This window comes from Eulemur rufifrons, chromosome 8 (genome assembly GCF_041146395.1).
Source record: "Eulemur rufifrons isolate Redbay chromosome 8, OSU_ERuf_1, whole genome shotgun sequence".
In the NCBI taxonomy this organism is placed as follows: Eukaryota; Metazoa; Chordata; class Mammalia; order Primates; family Lemuridae; genus Eulemur; species Eulemur rufifrons.
This window is the reverse complement of record NC_090990.1, coordinates 30849556-30866055: the sequence shown is the minus strand read 5'-3', so window position 1 is coordinate 30866055 and position 16500 is coordinate 30849556. Positions and strand designations below refer to the sequence as shown.

The 16500-nt window shown below is 37.7% G+C and overlaps 1 protein-coding gene across 1 annotated transcript in view; it reads right to left on the bottom strand.

The window, feature by feature from the left end:
* Positions 1-1975: 1975 nt before the first annotated feature.
* The window catches only part of C8H1orf50 (chromosome 8 C1orf50 homolog), a 257892-nt gene continuing 243367 nt past the window's right edge, over positions 1976-16500 (bottom strand). The window contains exon 6 of the transcript XR_011234501.1: positions 1976-1987. The gene's annotated coding sequence lies outside the window, so the exon portion shown is untranslated. The remainder of the gene's footprint in view (positions 1988-16500) is intronic.

Genomic DNA, 16500 nt, shown 5'->3' with positions numbered 1-16500 from the left:
GGAACAATTCCCAATTCATTCCACGAGACCAGTGTAACCCTGATACCAAAGCTGAACACCTTCATCAAAACAATAAAAGAAAAAGAAAACAATAGGCCAATATTCCTTGTGAATATAGATTTAAAAAAATCCTCAACAAAAGCAAACCGAATCTGGTATATGAAAGGATTATATACCATGACCAAGTTGTATTTATCTCAGAAATAAAAAGATAATTCATTCAAAAATCAATCAATGGAATATACCACATTAATAGAGTGAAGGAAAAAAATATACAATCATCTCAACTGATGCAGAAAAAGCAACTGACAAACTCCAACACACTTTAATAATAAAAATATTAACGAACTAGGAAGAGATGAGAACTTCCCCAATCCAATAAGAGCATTTATATAGTCGGGCATGGTGGTTTACGTCTGTAATCCCCAAATTTTGGGAGGCCAAAGTGAGAGGATTGCTTGAGCCCAGGAGTTTGAGGCCAGCCTGGGCAACATAGAAGGACCCCATCTCTACAAAAAACAAGAAAAATTAGTTGGGCATGGTGGCATGCACATGCCAACTACTCAGGAGGCTGAGGCAGGAGGATCACTTGAGCCCAGGTGTTTGAGGTTGCTGTGAGCTATGATGATGCCACTGTGCTCAAGCCTGGGTGACAGGACAAGACCTTGTCTCTTAAAAAAATAAAAAAGTTTTTATGAAAAAGTCACAGCTAATATCATACTCCATGGTGAGAGACTGAAGCCCTTCTTCATAAGAGTGGAAAAAGACAAGACTGCCCATTTTTACCATTTCTATTCAGCACTGTAGAAAAGGTACTAGTCAGAGCAGTTAGGCATAAAAAAAATAAATAAATAAAAGCCATCCAAACTGAAAAGGAAAAATAGAGATAAAGCTATTTCTATTTTCAGATGACATGTTCTTACAGATAGAAAGCCCTGGAGAATCCCCCAAAAACAAACAAAAAAAACTATTGGAACTAACAGATGAATTCAGCAAAGTTGTAGGATGCAAAACTAACACACACAAAAAAATCAGTTGTATTTCCATACAGTACAATAAAAAATCCAAAAGGGAAATTAAGAAGTCAATACCATTGATTACAGTACCCAAGAAGATAAAATACCTAGAAGTAAATTTGACCAAGGAGATGAAAGACTTGTACACTGAAATCTATAAAACATTGCTGAAAGAAATTAAAGAAGAGCTAAATAAATAGAAAGACATTTCATGTTCATGACTGGAGGACTTAATGCTGTTAAGATGACAATACAACCCAAAGTGATCTACGGATTCAATGCAACCCCTATCAAAATTGCTGCCTTTTTTGCAGAAATGCAAAAAATAAAAAATAAAAAGAATCTGAGCTGATCATCAGATTCATATGAAATTTTAAGGGGCTCTGTATAGCTGAGACCATCTTGAAAAAGAACAAAGTAGGAGACCTCACACTTCCTAATTTCAAATTTTACTACAAAACTACAATAATTAAAACAGAGTGTTGTGGGCATAAGGATAGACATACAGACCAGTGGAATAGAACTGAGAGTTCAGAATTAAATGCATACATCTACAGCCAATTGACTTTTCGATATAGGTGCCAAGACTATTCAATGGAAAAACAAATGTCTCTTCAACAAATGGTGCTGGGACAACTGGATAGCCACACACAAAAGAATAAGTTAGATCCATACCTCACACTATATACAAAAATTAACTCAAAATGGACCGATGACCGAAATATATGAATTAAGACGATAAAACTCCAAGAAGAGAACATAGGGGTAAGTTTTCATCACATTGAATTTGGCAATATATTCTTAAATATAACACCAAAAGCACAAGCAACAAAAGAAAAAAAAAAGATAAACTGAAGAAGCAACCGTTAAGCCAAAAGGAACCAGTACTTGATGATTTTCCTGATTGCAAAGAATGCTAAAATCAGAAAATTAATTTGGGGGAAAATCATGCTCTGGAGAGAAGTTTGTGACTGGACAATCTTTTGCTAAAGTGATTAAGTGTGTGACTCATAGATAAAAATCAACCATCTCGGCAGACACCAAGAATAGATATAGAATTATCTAGGAGAGATTTGTGGAGTACCCTCTCGCCTAAGGGCATGGGCTCCCCTGCCCCATGACGTACACAGAAGAACCACAAGATTTTTGAGAATGTTGTATCAGCAGAAACGCTGCCAGCATGACCGAAAGAAACAGACAGGACAAAAGAAGGGAAGGCTGTTGGACATCTGCAATCAGAAAATGGGCTGCTAGAGATGCTCGGCTGCAAACGTGTGCTACCCTTAAAGATAATGAAAGGATGACTCTGAGGACAGCGCCAGAGGCAGAGACAGAAGGCGGAGCTTCAGACCTAGAGGGCAGAGCCATGGCTCCAGGGGGATGGAGCTGTGGGTCAAGTTGGCATAGAAACTACAGAAGTTTATTCCCAGGCCTTGAAACCTAATGGAATCTGCCGTGTTTCATTTCAACCTCACTTGGCACCTGTGACCCCTTTATTTCTTCCAATTTCTCCCTTTTTGAATGAGAATGTCTACCTTATGCGTATTCCACCATTTTAGTGATGATTTCACAACTCTGTGAATATATGAAAAACCATTGAATTGTTTACTTTAAATGGATTGTTTGATATGTGAATTGTATCTTAATAAATATGTCACCATAAAACCCAACTAAATGTATTGCATATAAAATATATCTAAAACACAAGAACACAGAAAGGTTGAATATCAAAGAATGGGAAAGAATCACCATGCAAACCTGACCAAAGAAAGCTGGATTGTCTTTGATGATATAAAATAGAATATACTTTAAGGAAAAAAGCATTACTAGAGGTGAAGAGGGACGTTTCATAGTGACAAAAGTTTCAATTTACCAAGAAGATACAGTAGTTCTATTGTAATACATCAAAACATGGCTGCAAAAATATATAAAGCAGAAACTGTCATAACTACAGGGAGAAATAGATAAATCCACAACCATAACGGGAGATCTCAACAAATTTCTCTTAGTAACTGATACAAAAAGCAGACCAAAAAATTCAATGAATATACAAAATGTTTAAAAAGAACAATTGACAACCCTGTCTAATGGAACATAGATAGACATTGCCTTCCTAAAACTGCAGAATACACATTCTTTCTCAGAATTCTTGTAAAACTGATCAAATACAGAGCCAGAAAGCAAGTCCCAAATGTCTAAGGGCTGAAAACATTTGGAGTATTTTCTTTTACCATAACACAATTAGTCCAGAAATTGATTTTATTTATTTTTTTGATAAATAGTAATTTTAATTACTCAAATGTACTTGTTATATACAAAGTTCGTTCATTTATTTTATAAGGAGAACTTTCTTCTCCTTATATTACTTCATTTTTTTTTCTTTTTTTTAAATTTAATTTAATTTTTTTTTCAGCTTATTATGGGGGTACAAAAGTTCAGGTTATATATATTGTCCATGCCTCCCCATCCCCCCAAGTCTGAGCTTCAAGTATGTCCATTCCCTAGACAGTGCACATCGCACTCATCATGTAGGTATGCATCCATCCCCCCCCACCCCCATGCCCCCCAGTCAGAACTTCAAGCGTGTCCATTCCCCAGGCAGTGCGCATCACACTCATCAAGTAGGTATACACCCATCCCTTCCCCCCAGCCCCCACCTCTGTCCGATACCCAATTGGTGTTAATCCCAAATGTGCACTCAGGGAAACCAAAAAAGACACCTGCACCCGAATGTTTATAGCAGCACAATTCACAATCGCAAAGATGTGGAAACAACCCAAATGCCCATCAATTCATGAATGGATTAGCAAAATGTGATATATGTATACCAAGGAATATTACTCAGCTATTAGAAATAATGGTGATATGGCATCTCTTTGGTTCTCCTGGAGAGAGTTGGAACCCATTCTATTAAGCGAAGTATCCCAAGAACAGAAATTGATTTTTTAAAAAGAAAACTAGCAAATCCTTATGTGTTTGAAAATTAAGAAATACATAATAGAAAAAGAAGACATTTGTAAATTACCCATTGGTCAAAGAAGAAAAACCACAGACAAAAATGAATGTATGGTGAATTCTATGATAATGAAAATTCTATAACCCAAAAGTTGTGAGATACAAAGCTAAAGTGGTGCTTAAAGGAAAATTCATGGTTTTAAATATAGCTATTTAAAAATAATGATTGAAAATTTCATGAAATATTCATCTCAAGAAATCAGAAAAGGAATAAAATATAAATTCATGGAAAGTAAAGAATAAAAATTAGAAATTCATTTTTTAAATTTTTTTTATTTCAACATATTATGGGGGTACAAATGTTTAGCTTACGTATATTGCCCTTGCCCCACCCCAGTCAGAGCTTCAAGCGTGTCCATTCCCCAGACGGTGCACACTGCACCCATAACATGTGTATACACCCATCCCCTCACCCCCTCCCATCTGTCCGCCACCCAATGAATGTTATTACTATATGTGCACTTAAGTGTTGATCAGTTAAAACCAATTTGATGGTGAGTACATGTGGTGCTTGTTTTTCCATTCTTGGGACACTTCACTTAGTAGAATGGGTTCCAGCTCTATCCAGAAAAATACAAGAGGTGCTATATCACCATTGTTTTCTGTGGCTGAGTAGAACTCCATGGTATACATATACCACACTTTATTAATCCACTCATGTATTGATGGGCACTTGGGTTATTTCCACATCTTTGCAATTGTGAATTGTGCTGCTATAAACATTCTAGTGCAGATGTCTTTATTATAGAATGTCTTTTGTTCTTTTGGGTAGATGCCCAGTAATGGCATTGCTGGATTGAATGGTAGGTTTACTTGTATCTCTTGGAGGTCTCTCCATATTGCTTTCCACAGAAGTTGTACTAGTTTGCAGTCCCACCAGCAGTGTATGAGTGTTCCTATCTCTCCACAACCATGCCAACATTGTTTTGGGACTTTTTGATAAAGGCCATTCTCACTGGAGATAAGTGATATGTCATTGTGGTTTTGATTTGCATTTCCCTGATGATTAGAGATGTTGAGCATTTTTTCATTTGTTTGTTAGCCATTAGTCTATCTTCTTTCTGAAAAGTTTCTGTTCATGTCCTTTGCCCACTTTTTGATAGGGTTGTTTGATTTTTTTCTTGATGATTTTTCTGAGTTCTATATAGATTCTAGTTATCAGCCCTTTATCAGATGTGTAACATGCAAATATTTTCTCCCATTCTGTAGGTTGTCTGTTTGCTCTCATGATAGTTTCCTTGGCTGTGCAGAAGCTTTTTAATTTAATCTGTTCCCATTTATTTATTTTTCTTGTTGCTGTGATTGCCTTTGGAGTCTTTTCATAAATTCTTTGCCTAGCCCAATGTCTATAAGAGTTTTTCCAATATTTTCTTCTAAAATTCTTACAGTTTCATGCCTTAGGTTTAAGTCTGTTATGCAGCGTGGATTGATTTTTGTGAGAGTTGAAAGGTGTGGATCCTGTTTCAGTCTTCTACATGTGGCTATCCAGTTTTCCCAGCACCATTTATTGAATAAGGATTCTTTTCCCCAGTGTATGTTTTTGTCTGCTTTGTCAAAGATTAGATGGCTATATGGGGATGGTTTTATATCTGGGTTCTCAGTTCTGTTTCATTGGTCTATGTCTCTGTTCTTGTGCCAGTACCATGCTATTTTAATTACTGTAGCCTTATAGTATAGCTTGAAGTCTGATAAATTGATCCCTCTCAATTTGTTCTTTTTGCTTAAGATTGCTTTTGCTATATGAGGTCTTCTCTGTTTCCATACGAAGTGTAGAATTATTTTTTTCTGTATCTGTGAAAAGTGATGTCGGTATTTTAATCGAGATTGCATTGAATCTGTAGATCACTTTGGGTAGTATAGACATTTTAACAACGTTGATTCTGCCAACCCATGAACATGGTATGGTTTTCCATCTGTTTGCGTCCTCTGCTATTTCCTTCCTCAGTGTTTTGTAGTTCACCTTGTAGAGGTCTTTTACCTCCTTAGTTAAATATATTCCTAGGTACTTTATTTTCTTTGTTGCTATTGTGAAAGGTATTGAGTCTTTGATTTGGTTTTCAGTTTGACTGTTGTTGGCGTATATGAATGCTACTGATTTCTGTACATTGATTTTATAACCTAAGACTTTGCTGAATTTCATAAACTAAAAAACAAACATACAATAAAAAGGATGAACAAAGCCAAAAGACTAATTGGTGAACTTCTTGGGAGAGTAATGAAGGAAAAATAGGGAAGGCAAAAAACAAAGTGATTTTAAAAGGACCTCTATTAAAAAGGAGAAGAAGACATCGCTATATAAATTAAAAAGGTATAAATTTGAAAATTTTGGTGAAATGGACAAATTCCTTAAAAATATACAAAAACTGACACAAAAGGAAATTTCAAATGTGAATGACCCTATAATTATAAAATAAATCAAATCTATAATTTAATAATTTTTGCACAAAGAAAACTCCAAGTATAAATGTCTTCATTAGTGAATTCTACCCAATATTTAAGGAAGATATATATTAATCTTATATAAACTCTTCCAGAAAAGGATAAAAGATGAAACACTTCCCAATTAATTTTATATGGTTTGAATGTTACTAATACTAAAACTTAAGGATATAATGAGAAAGATAAATTATAGATTAACATCGATGCAACAACCCCCTAAACAGGATATTAATAAACCAAATACAGCAATATTTATTAAAAAATATAACCAAGTTGTGTTTATTCAGGAATGCATTAATAAATATAGTTTAACACTAGAAAATCAATGTATTTTACCACATTAACAGAATAAAGGAAAAAAAATCAAAGCATCTTAAAAGTGTAGAAAATGTATTTAAAACTCAACATCATTTACAATGTTATAAATCTTAGCAAAGTAGAATCAGAAAGGAATTTTCTTTTTTTAATTTTATTTATTTATTTATTTATTTTTTATTTCAACTTATTATGAGGGGTACAAAAGTTCAGGTTACATACGTTGCCCATGTACCGCCTGGCCCCCCAAGTCAAAGCTCCAGGCGTGTCCATTCCCCAGACAGTGCTCATTGCACTCATCATGTAGGTATATACCCATCCCCTCCTCACATCCCCCCCTCCCCAAGTCAGCACCTTCAAGCGTGACCATTCCCCAGACGGTGCGCAACGCACTCTTCATGTAGGCATACACCCATCCCCTCCCCCCACCCCCCACCTCAATCTGATATTCGATTGGTATCATTCCCAGATGTGAATTTAGGTGATGATCAGGGAAACTAATTTTCTGGTGAGTACATGTGATGCTTGTTTTTCCATTCTTGGGATACTTCACTTAATATAATGGGTTCCAACTCTCTCCAGGAGAACCAAAGATGTCGTATCACTGTTATTTCTTATAGCTGAGTAATACTCCATGGTATACATATACCATAATTTACTAATCCAATCATGAATTGATGGTCATTTGGGTTGTTTCCACATCTTTGCGATTGTGAATTGTGCTGCTATAAACATTCGGGTACAGGTGTCTTTGTCATAGAATGACTTATGTTCTTTTGGGTAGATGCCCAATAATGGGATTGCTGGATTGAATGATAGGTCTATTTGAATCTGTTTAAGGTATCTCCATAAAGCTTTCCACAGGGGTTGCACTAGTTTGCAGTCCCACCAGCAGTGTATGAGTGTTCCAGTCTCTCCACATCCATGCCAACATGCGTTGTTTTGGGACTTTTTGATAAAGGCCATTCTCACTGGGGTTAAGTGATATCTCATTGTGGTTTTGATTTGCATTTCTCTGATGATTAGGGATGTTGAGCATTTTTTCATATGTTTCTTAGCCATTCTTATATCTTCTTTTGAAAAAATTTCTATTCATGTCGTTTGCCCACTTCTTGATAGGGTTGTTTGATTTTTTCTTGCTGATTTTCCTGAGTTCTAAATAGATTCTTGTTATCAGTCCTTTATCTGATGTGTAGTATGCGAAAATTTTTTCCCATTCTGTAGGTGGTCTGTTTATTCTTGTGACTGTTTCTTTGGCTGTGCAGAAGCTTTTTAATTTAATCAGGTCCCATTCATTTATTTTTGTTGTTGCTGTGGTTGCCTTAGGGGTCTTCTTCATAAATTCTTTGCCTAGGCCAATGTCCATAAGAGTCTTTCCTACATTTTCTTCTAGAATTCTAATCGTTTCACACCTAAGGTTTAAGTCTGTTATCTACCGTGATTTGATTTTTGTGAGAGGTGAAAGCTGTGGGTCCTGTTTCAGTCTTCTACATGTGGCTATCCAATTTTCCCAGCACCATTTATTGAATAGGGATTCTTGTCCCCAGAGTATGTTTTTGTCTGCTTTGTCAAAGATTAGGTGTCTATATAAGGATGGTTTTATATTTGGATTTTCTGTTCTGTTCCACTGGTCTGTGTCCCTGCACTTGTGCCAATACCAGGCAGTTTTAAGAACCACAACCTTATAGTATTGTTATATCTGGAAAACCCCAAGGATTCAACCAAGAGACTCCTGGAATTGATTAACGAATACAGCAAAGTCTCAGGTTACAAAATCAATACACACAAATCAGAGGCATTCATATATGCCAATAACAGTCAATCGGAGAACCAAATTAAAGACTCAATACCCTTCAAAATAGCAACAAAAAAAATAAAATATCTAGGAATATATTTAACTAAAGAGGTAAAGGACCTCTATAGGGAAAACTATGAAACACTGAGGAAGGAAATAGCAGAACTTGTAAATAGGTGGAAAACCATACCATGCTCTTGGATCGGAAGAATCAACATTGTTAAAATGTCTATACTACCCAAAGTGATCTACAGATTCAATGCAATCCCTATTAAATTACCAACATCAGTTTTCACAGATATAGAGAAAATAATTATACACTTTGTATGGAATCAGAGAAGACCCCGTATAGCAAAAGCAATTTTAAGCAATAAAAACAAAATGGGAGGTATTAATTTGCCAGACTTCAAACTATACTACAAGGCTGTGGTTCTATTTTTTTTTTTTATTTCAGCTTCTTATGGGGGTACAAAAGTTCAGGTTATGTATATTACCCATGCTCCCCATCCCCATTTTCTTAATATGATAATGAATATCTACAACATAGCTACAGTAAACATCACACCTAGTGAGGAAATGTTGAGATTGACCCCTTTGAGATAAAGAACAAGTACCTCATGTTCTGCAGCATTATTCACAATAGCCAAGGTATGAAGCAACCTAAGCATCTGCTGACAGATAAATAGATAAAGAAAATGTCACACACACACATACACACACACACAAACATTATCCAATCATAAAAAAGAAGGAAATCCTGCAATTTGCAACAACATGGATGAACGTATAGGACATTATGTTTAGCGAAATAAGCCAGAAAGACAAATACTATATGATCTCACTGATATGTGGAATCTAAAAATGTAAAACTCTTAGAAGCAGAAACTAGAACAGTGGTTTCCAGGGGCTGGGGTATGGGTGAGGTAATGGGGAAATGCTGGTCAAAGGGGACAAACTTTCAGTCATCAGAGGAATAAGTTTTGGGGATCTAATATACGGCATGGTGACTATAGTTCATAATACTGTATTGTTTACATGAAATTTGATGACAGAGCTGATTTTAAGGTCCCCTCTCAAAGTACAGGTTGTGATAGATGTGTTAATTAATTTGATTATGGTAATCATTGCCCAGTATGTATAAACATTAATGTCAAATCATCACATTTCAAACCTTGAATAAATATGTGTGTGTGTGTGTGTGTGTGTGTGTGTGTATCTGTCAGCCGTATCTCAACAGAGCTGGTACAAAAACTGAACAAAGAACAAGGCAAATACCCACTACTATCACTGCTCCTATCCACATCATACTGGAGATCCCAGCCAGTGCAAAAAGGCAACAAGAAGAAATAAAAACAAAGATTGGAAAGAAAAAAATAACATTATCAATATTCATGCATATGATTGTGTACATAAAAATGGGCATGGTTTGAGTATGAACAGAGATAGCAAAACAGTTGCCATATGAGAATTATATATAACTCAACTATTTCTAAGGCTCCAAAGACCATTATTTGGTTATATTCTATGAAGAAATAGAAAATACAGAACTATACTCAAGGATTATCTAGACAGTTCACTTCCAAATATTCAGCCGTGTGTCAGACTATGCATATCAATATTTGGTTTATAAAATAAGTAGCCTGAGGACTAAAGAAATACATTTTCCTCTAGCAAAGAGAGATGCAGTAGACTGACTGAATGGATGGGGGAAAAAAAAAACCCAAGAATCTGCTGTCTCTAGGAAACACATCTAACCCACAAGGACTCACACAGACTCAAGATGAAAGGATAGGAAAAAATTTTCCACACAAAAGGAAATCAAAAGAGAGCAGGTGTAGCAATTCTCATATAAGATAAAATTGACTTTAAATCAACAATAGTAAAAAAAAAAGTCAAATATGGTCATTATATGATGGTAAAGGGAGTAATTCAACAAGAAGACATAATAATCCTAAATATATATTCACCTAACACAGGAGCTCCCAGATTCATAAAGCAAATCCTATTAGATCAAACCAAAGAGATAAAAAGTAGCATCATAATTTCCAGGGACTTCAACACCTCAGTGACAGAGCTATACAGATGTTCAAAGCAGAAAATCAATAAAGAAACACAGACTTAAATGGGACTCTAGAACAAATGAACGTAACAGACATTCACAGAACATTCTACCCCAGAAGTACTGAATATACATTCTCCTCATCAGCACACGGGACATTCTCCAAGAGTGATCATATCTTAGGCCAAAAAACATGTCTCAACAAATTCAAAAAAATTGAAATCATACCATGTATCTTCTTAGACCATAGTAGAACAAAACTAGAAATCAATTATAAGAGAAAAACTCAAATCTACACAAAGTCATGGAAACTAAATAACCTACTGCTGAATGATCCTTGGGTCAATATTGAAATTAAGATGGAAATCAAAAGATTCCTCAAACTGAACAACAAAGGGGACACAAGCTATTGAAATCTATGGAATACAGAAAACACAGTGCTAAGGGGAAAATTCATAGCCTTAAATGCCTACATCAAAGAGACAGAAAGGTCACAAATTAACAACCTAATGTCACATCTCAAGGAACTAGAAAAGGAAGAGCAAGCCAAACCCAAAGCCAGCAGAAGAAAAAAAATAACAAAGCTCAGAGCAGAACTAAACAAAATGGAAAATAAAAAGTGATACAAAGGATCAACGAAACAAAAAGTTGGTTCTTTGAAAGATAAACAAAATTGATAGACCTCTAGCTAGATTAACCAGAATAGAACAGAAAGGACTCAAATAAGCTCAATCACAAATGAAAAAGTAGATATTACAAATGATATCACCGAAATACAAAATATCATCCATAAATACTATAAAAATTTCTACATGCATAAACTAAAAAATGTAGAGGAAATGGATATATTCCTGGAAACACATGACCTCTCAAGACTCAATCAGGAAGAAATAGAAATCCTGAACAGACCAAGAATGAGCAGTAAAACTGAAGAAGTAATAAAAAAAACCTCCCAAAAAAAAAGCTCCAGACCAGAGGGGATTCACAGCTGAATTTCACCAGACCTACAAAGAAGAACTGGTACCTATCCTACAGAAATTATTCCATGACTTTGAGAAGGAAGGAATCCTCCCTAACTCATTCTTTGGAGCCAGTATCATCGTGATCCCAAAGCCATGAAAGTACACAACAAAAATAAAAGGAAACTATAGACCAATATCCCTTATGAATATAGATGTAAAAATCCTCAATAAAATACAAGCAAACAAAATTCAACAACACATCAAAAAAATAATTCACCATGATCAAGTGGGTTTCATCCCAGGGATGCAAGGATGGTTCAACATACACAAATCATGTGACTCACCACATAACCAGAAGCAAAACCAAATACCATATGATCAACTCAGTAGATGCAGAAAAAGCATTTGATAAAATCTAGCACCCTTTCATGATAAAAACCCTCAACAACTGGGCATAGAAGGAACATACCTCAAAATTATAAAAATCATATATGACAAAGCCACAGTCAACATCATACTGAAAGCATTCTGCCTAAGAACTAGAACAAGACAAGGGGACCCACTGTCACCACTTCTACTCAACATAGTACTGGAAGTCCTAGCCAGAACAGTCAGGCAAGAAAAAGAAATAAAGGGTATCCAAATCGAGAAAGAGGAGGTCAAACTATCACTTTTTGCTGACAATATAATCTTGTATCTAGAAAATCCCAAAGACTCCACCAAAAGATCCCTAGAATTGATAAATAGTCTCAGGTTACAAAATCAATGTACATAAATCAGTAGCATTTCTATATAATAAGAGTCAAGCTGAGAGTCAAATAAAAGACTCACTACCATTCACAATAGCTACAAAGAAAATAAAATACTTAGGAACATACTTAAGCAAGGAGTTGAATGATCTCTACAAGGAGAACTATGAAACACTGATTAAAGAAACTGCAGATGACAAAAACAAATAGAAAAACATCTCATGCTCATGGATTGGTAGAATCAACATTGTTAAAATGTCCACACTGCCCAAAGTGATTTACAAATTCAACTCAATCCCCATCAAAATACCAATGTCATATTTCAAAGATCTAGAAAAATTAATTCTATGCTTCATTTGGAACCCAAAAAGGAGCCCTAATAGCCAAATCAATCTTAAGCAAAAAGAACAAATCTGGAGGCATCACATTACCAGACTTCAAATTATACTATAAGGCTATAGTAACCAAAATAGCATGGTACTGGTATAAAATTAGAGACATAGACCAATGCAACAAATAGATAACCCAGATATAAAACTATCCACCTATAATCAACTGATCTTCAACAAAGCAGAAAACAACATATACTAGGGAAAGGAAGCCCTATTCAATAAATGATGCTGGGAAAACTGGATAGCCACTCACAGAAGAATGAAAACAGGACCCATATCTCTCGCCATATATAAAAATTAATTCAAGATGGATAAAAGACTTAAATGTAAGACATAAAACCATAAAAATTCTAGAATAAAATGTAGGAAAAACTCTTTGAGACATCAGCCTAGGCAAAGAATTTATGACTAAGACCCCAAAGGCAAATACAATAACAACAAAAACAAATAAATGGGACTTAATTAAATTTAAAAAGCTCTGAACAGCGAAGGAAATAATCAAGACTGAACAGACAACCTACAGAATGAGAGAAAACATTCACAAACTGTACATCCGATAAAGGGCTAATATCCAGAATCTACAAAGAACTCAAACAAATGGGCTACAAAAAAACAAACAACCCCATTAAAAAGTGAGCAAAAGACATGAACAGAAATTTTTCAAAAGAAAACAGACAAATGACCAACAAACATATGAATAAATGCTCAACATCACTAATCATCAGGGAAATGCAAATGAAAACCACAATGTGATATCACCTTACCCCTGTCAGAATGGCTATTACTAAGAAGTCAAAAAACAAAAGATGCGGGCATGGATGAAAAGAGAAAGGAGCACTTACACACTGTTGGTGGGACTGTAAATTAGTACAACTTCTATGGAAAAAAATATAGAGATTCCTCAAAGAAATAAATGTAGACCTATCATTCAATCCAGCAATCCCACTACTGGGCATCTACCCAAAGGAAAAGAAGTCATTTTATCAAAAAGACAGTTGCACCCAAATGTTTATTGAGCACAATTCACAATCACAAAGATATAGAATCAACCTAAGTGCCCATCAATTCATGAGTGGATTAAGAAAATGTGGTGTATATATACACACATACACACATACCATGGAATACTACACAGCCATAAAAAGGAATGAGAGAATGTCTTGTAACTTGAATGGAACTGTTCACTTAGACCAGTTTCCTAAGTGAAGTATCTCAAGAATGGAAAAACAAATACCACATGTACTTTCTAATAATTGGGAGTTAATCGTTGGACACACATGGGCACAGAGAAATGTAAAGGTCATTGGAAATCAAGAAAAGGCAGAGGAAGAGAGCGGTAAAAACATACCCTATCAGGTACAATGAACACTATTAGGGTGATGGGCACACTAAAAGCCCTGACTTAAGCTTTATACAAGGTATCCATGTAACAAAAACATTTGTAGTCCTTTAATATTTTGAAATTTAAAATAATTTTTAAAATGACAAATAAATAAAATAGGTAACATATTTAATCCTTACAACAACCCTATGACATAGGTGCTATTCATCACTATCTTCATGTTATAAATGAACTAAAGCACTGAGAAGGTAAGTAACTTGCCCAGGATCCCAGAGTTAACCAGTGATGGACTGGTTCAAGACCAGGAGTCTTGCCAGCCACCCTGTCTCCACCCCCACTGCACACAGAGAATAAGGATCTAGTCTTGGCACCACAGCCAGCTGGCCCCATTCCTCTGGGCAAGGAATCCCTGGGCCAGAGAAGCTTGCTTGTGCCTCAGGAAGCCCCAGGGGCCCAGAAAAAGAAGGGAGAAACATTCTCAATAATTAAGAGAGAAACAGGCTGGGCCAGAGACCACTGCCCTACCTGCCAGGGAGCCCCCTGAGAGGGGCAGTGAGGGCACAGTTCTCCCACAGGAGCTCCTGGCCAGAATCCCCACCCTGGACAGACTTCCAGCAGAGCGGAAGACTCCCCAATAGGACAGCAGTGGGAACAATGACATAGTCTGGGACAGCTGTCAGGGGCTTTGGCCTGTGCTGGCAGCCCGGACACTGCATATCTAAACCAGCCCAGATGTTCAGCCCCAACCTGCACTCCTTCCTGGGAGGCGATCCTAGCAGGTTTGGGATGGCCCACCTGGCTCCCACAACCCTTCTCCCCATTGGCACCAGGTGTTAGGGTCTGATCTAGGAGAAGGGGTGTTCCCTGGGAGGGGAGACGGTCAGGACGAAGGGAGGGATTCAGAAGATGAGGCTGAGGATGGGATCAGTCACTGTGATCACCTCACCCGCTGAGCCAGGCCTTGAGGGCAGGGCTTCCTTGCTTGGCCCAGCCAATAGGGCTGGGCACAGACTGGTGGGACGAAAGCCAGTTGCTGCTGGGGTGGAGCTGGCTCCTCATAAAGGGAGGGGTCTGCCTAGGGTTCAGCGTGAGCTGCAGGGCCAAGGCCAAGATGAGCGGTAAGCAGCGTGCCTCTTAGGGACTGAGAGATCTGAGGAAGCCTGAGGAAGGAGGTGGGGACATTGAGATAGAAGAGGAACATGACCGGGCAGTGGGAATGGCCAAGGGGCCTGAGATGGGTCTGAGGGGGAGGTTGCAAAGGGGCCATGCAAGGGGAAGGAGGATGGGGCCTGAGACAGGGACAGGAGCCCCATGGAGGGCTCTGGAGGGGTCGAGGTGTTGAAAGCTGGTCAGTAGAATAGAGATAGGTCTGGAGAATGAGTCTGGGGGTTGAGTCCATTCAAGGGGGAAGGACATGGGGAGAGAAGCAGGCCCCTGTGTCTGAGGCTTCCAAAGGAGAAAAGATCTCCAGCCTGGTATCTCATGTGCCTCCACATATGAATTCTTTTTTGCCTTAAAAGTAAAGTAAACCCAAGATTTCCCTCCATACACCACCCAAAACAAAAACCAACTAAACTAGCCCAAACTAAGAATCTTTAGATATGCCTTCAAACTTACTCAGAAATGGAAAACGAAATTTCAAATGCTGTCTAAAACAAAAGATTTCTACCTCTTGGAGTTCTATAAGGTGGTTTTTCCTAAAGAGCCTTAATTCGGTGATGGGTGAACTCCCCACTCCCATAGGCCCAGGGTGTAAGAGAAGGAAAAGAACTAATGCCCGAAGCAAGTGGGAAACAGGATTAGAGTTGAGGCAGCAGTTAGTCTGAAGCTTCCTGGGCACAGGAAAAAACTGGTTTTCCTGGAAACGGTTTCTACTGTGAGGCCAGCAGGAACAAGGAGCCACTGGGATGGGGGCCATATTGCACCTGTCTCTGCTCCAGGCTGGTCCACACCTGTGTCAGGAAGCTTGTCCTGAAGCTGAACAAGTTCATCCAGTACAATGGCAACACCTGGTGTCCCATCAAAGGACAGCACTATCGTACCTGGGAGGTCAAGGCCAACCCAGAGCTCCTGGGCTATTCCATGAACCTCACAGAGAAGGGCAAGAGTGCTGTGAATCTCTTCCATCAGTCCATTGACAAGGTACCTCCTGCCCCACCCCAGCCAGGGTCAGGAAGGAAGAGGGTCTGGCCCAAGGTCACCTGGCAAATTAGTGGACTCACCCAGGTCACCTGATTCCTATCCAGTGCTCTTGTGATTGAGCTGCCTTCCTTATGATACCCCCTAAGAATGTTGCCACCGATGCCAGTGCCCAGGCCCTCTTCTCCTGCCCCTCGGTGGTCATATAGCTTGTTGCATGAGCAGTGGCATCAGGAGGAAAGGGAACCACTAGATGTTACCGAAAGCTCAGCCACTT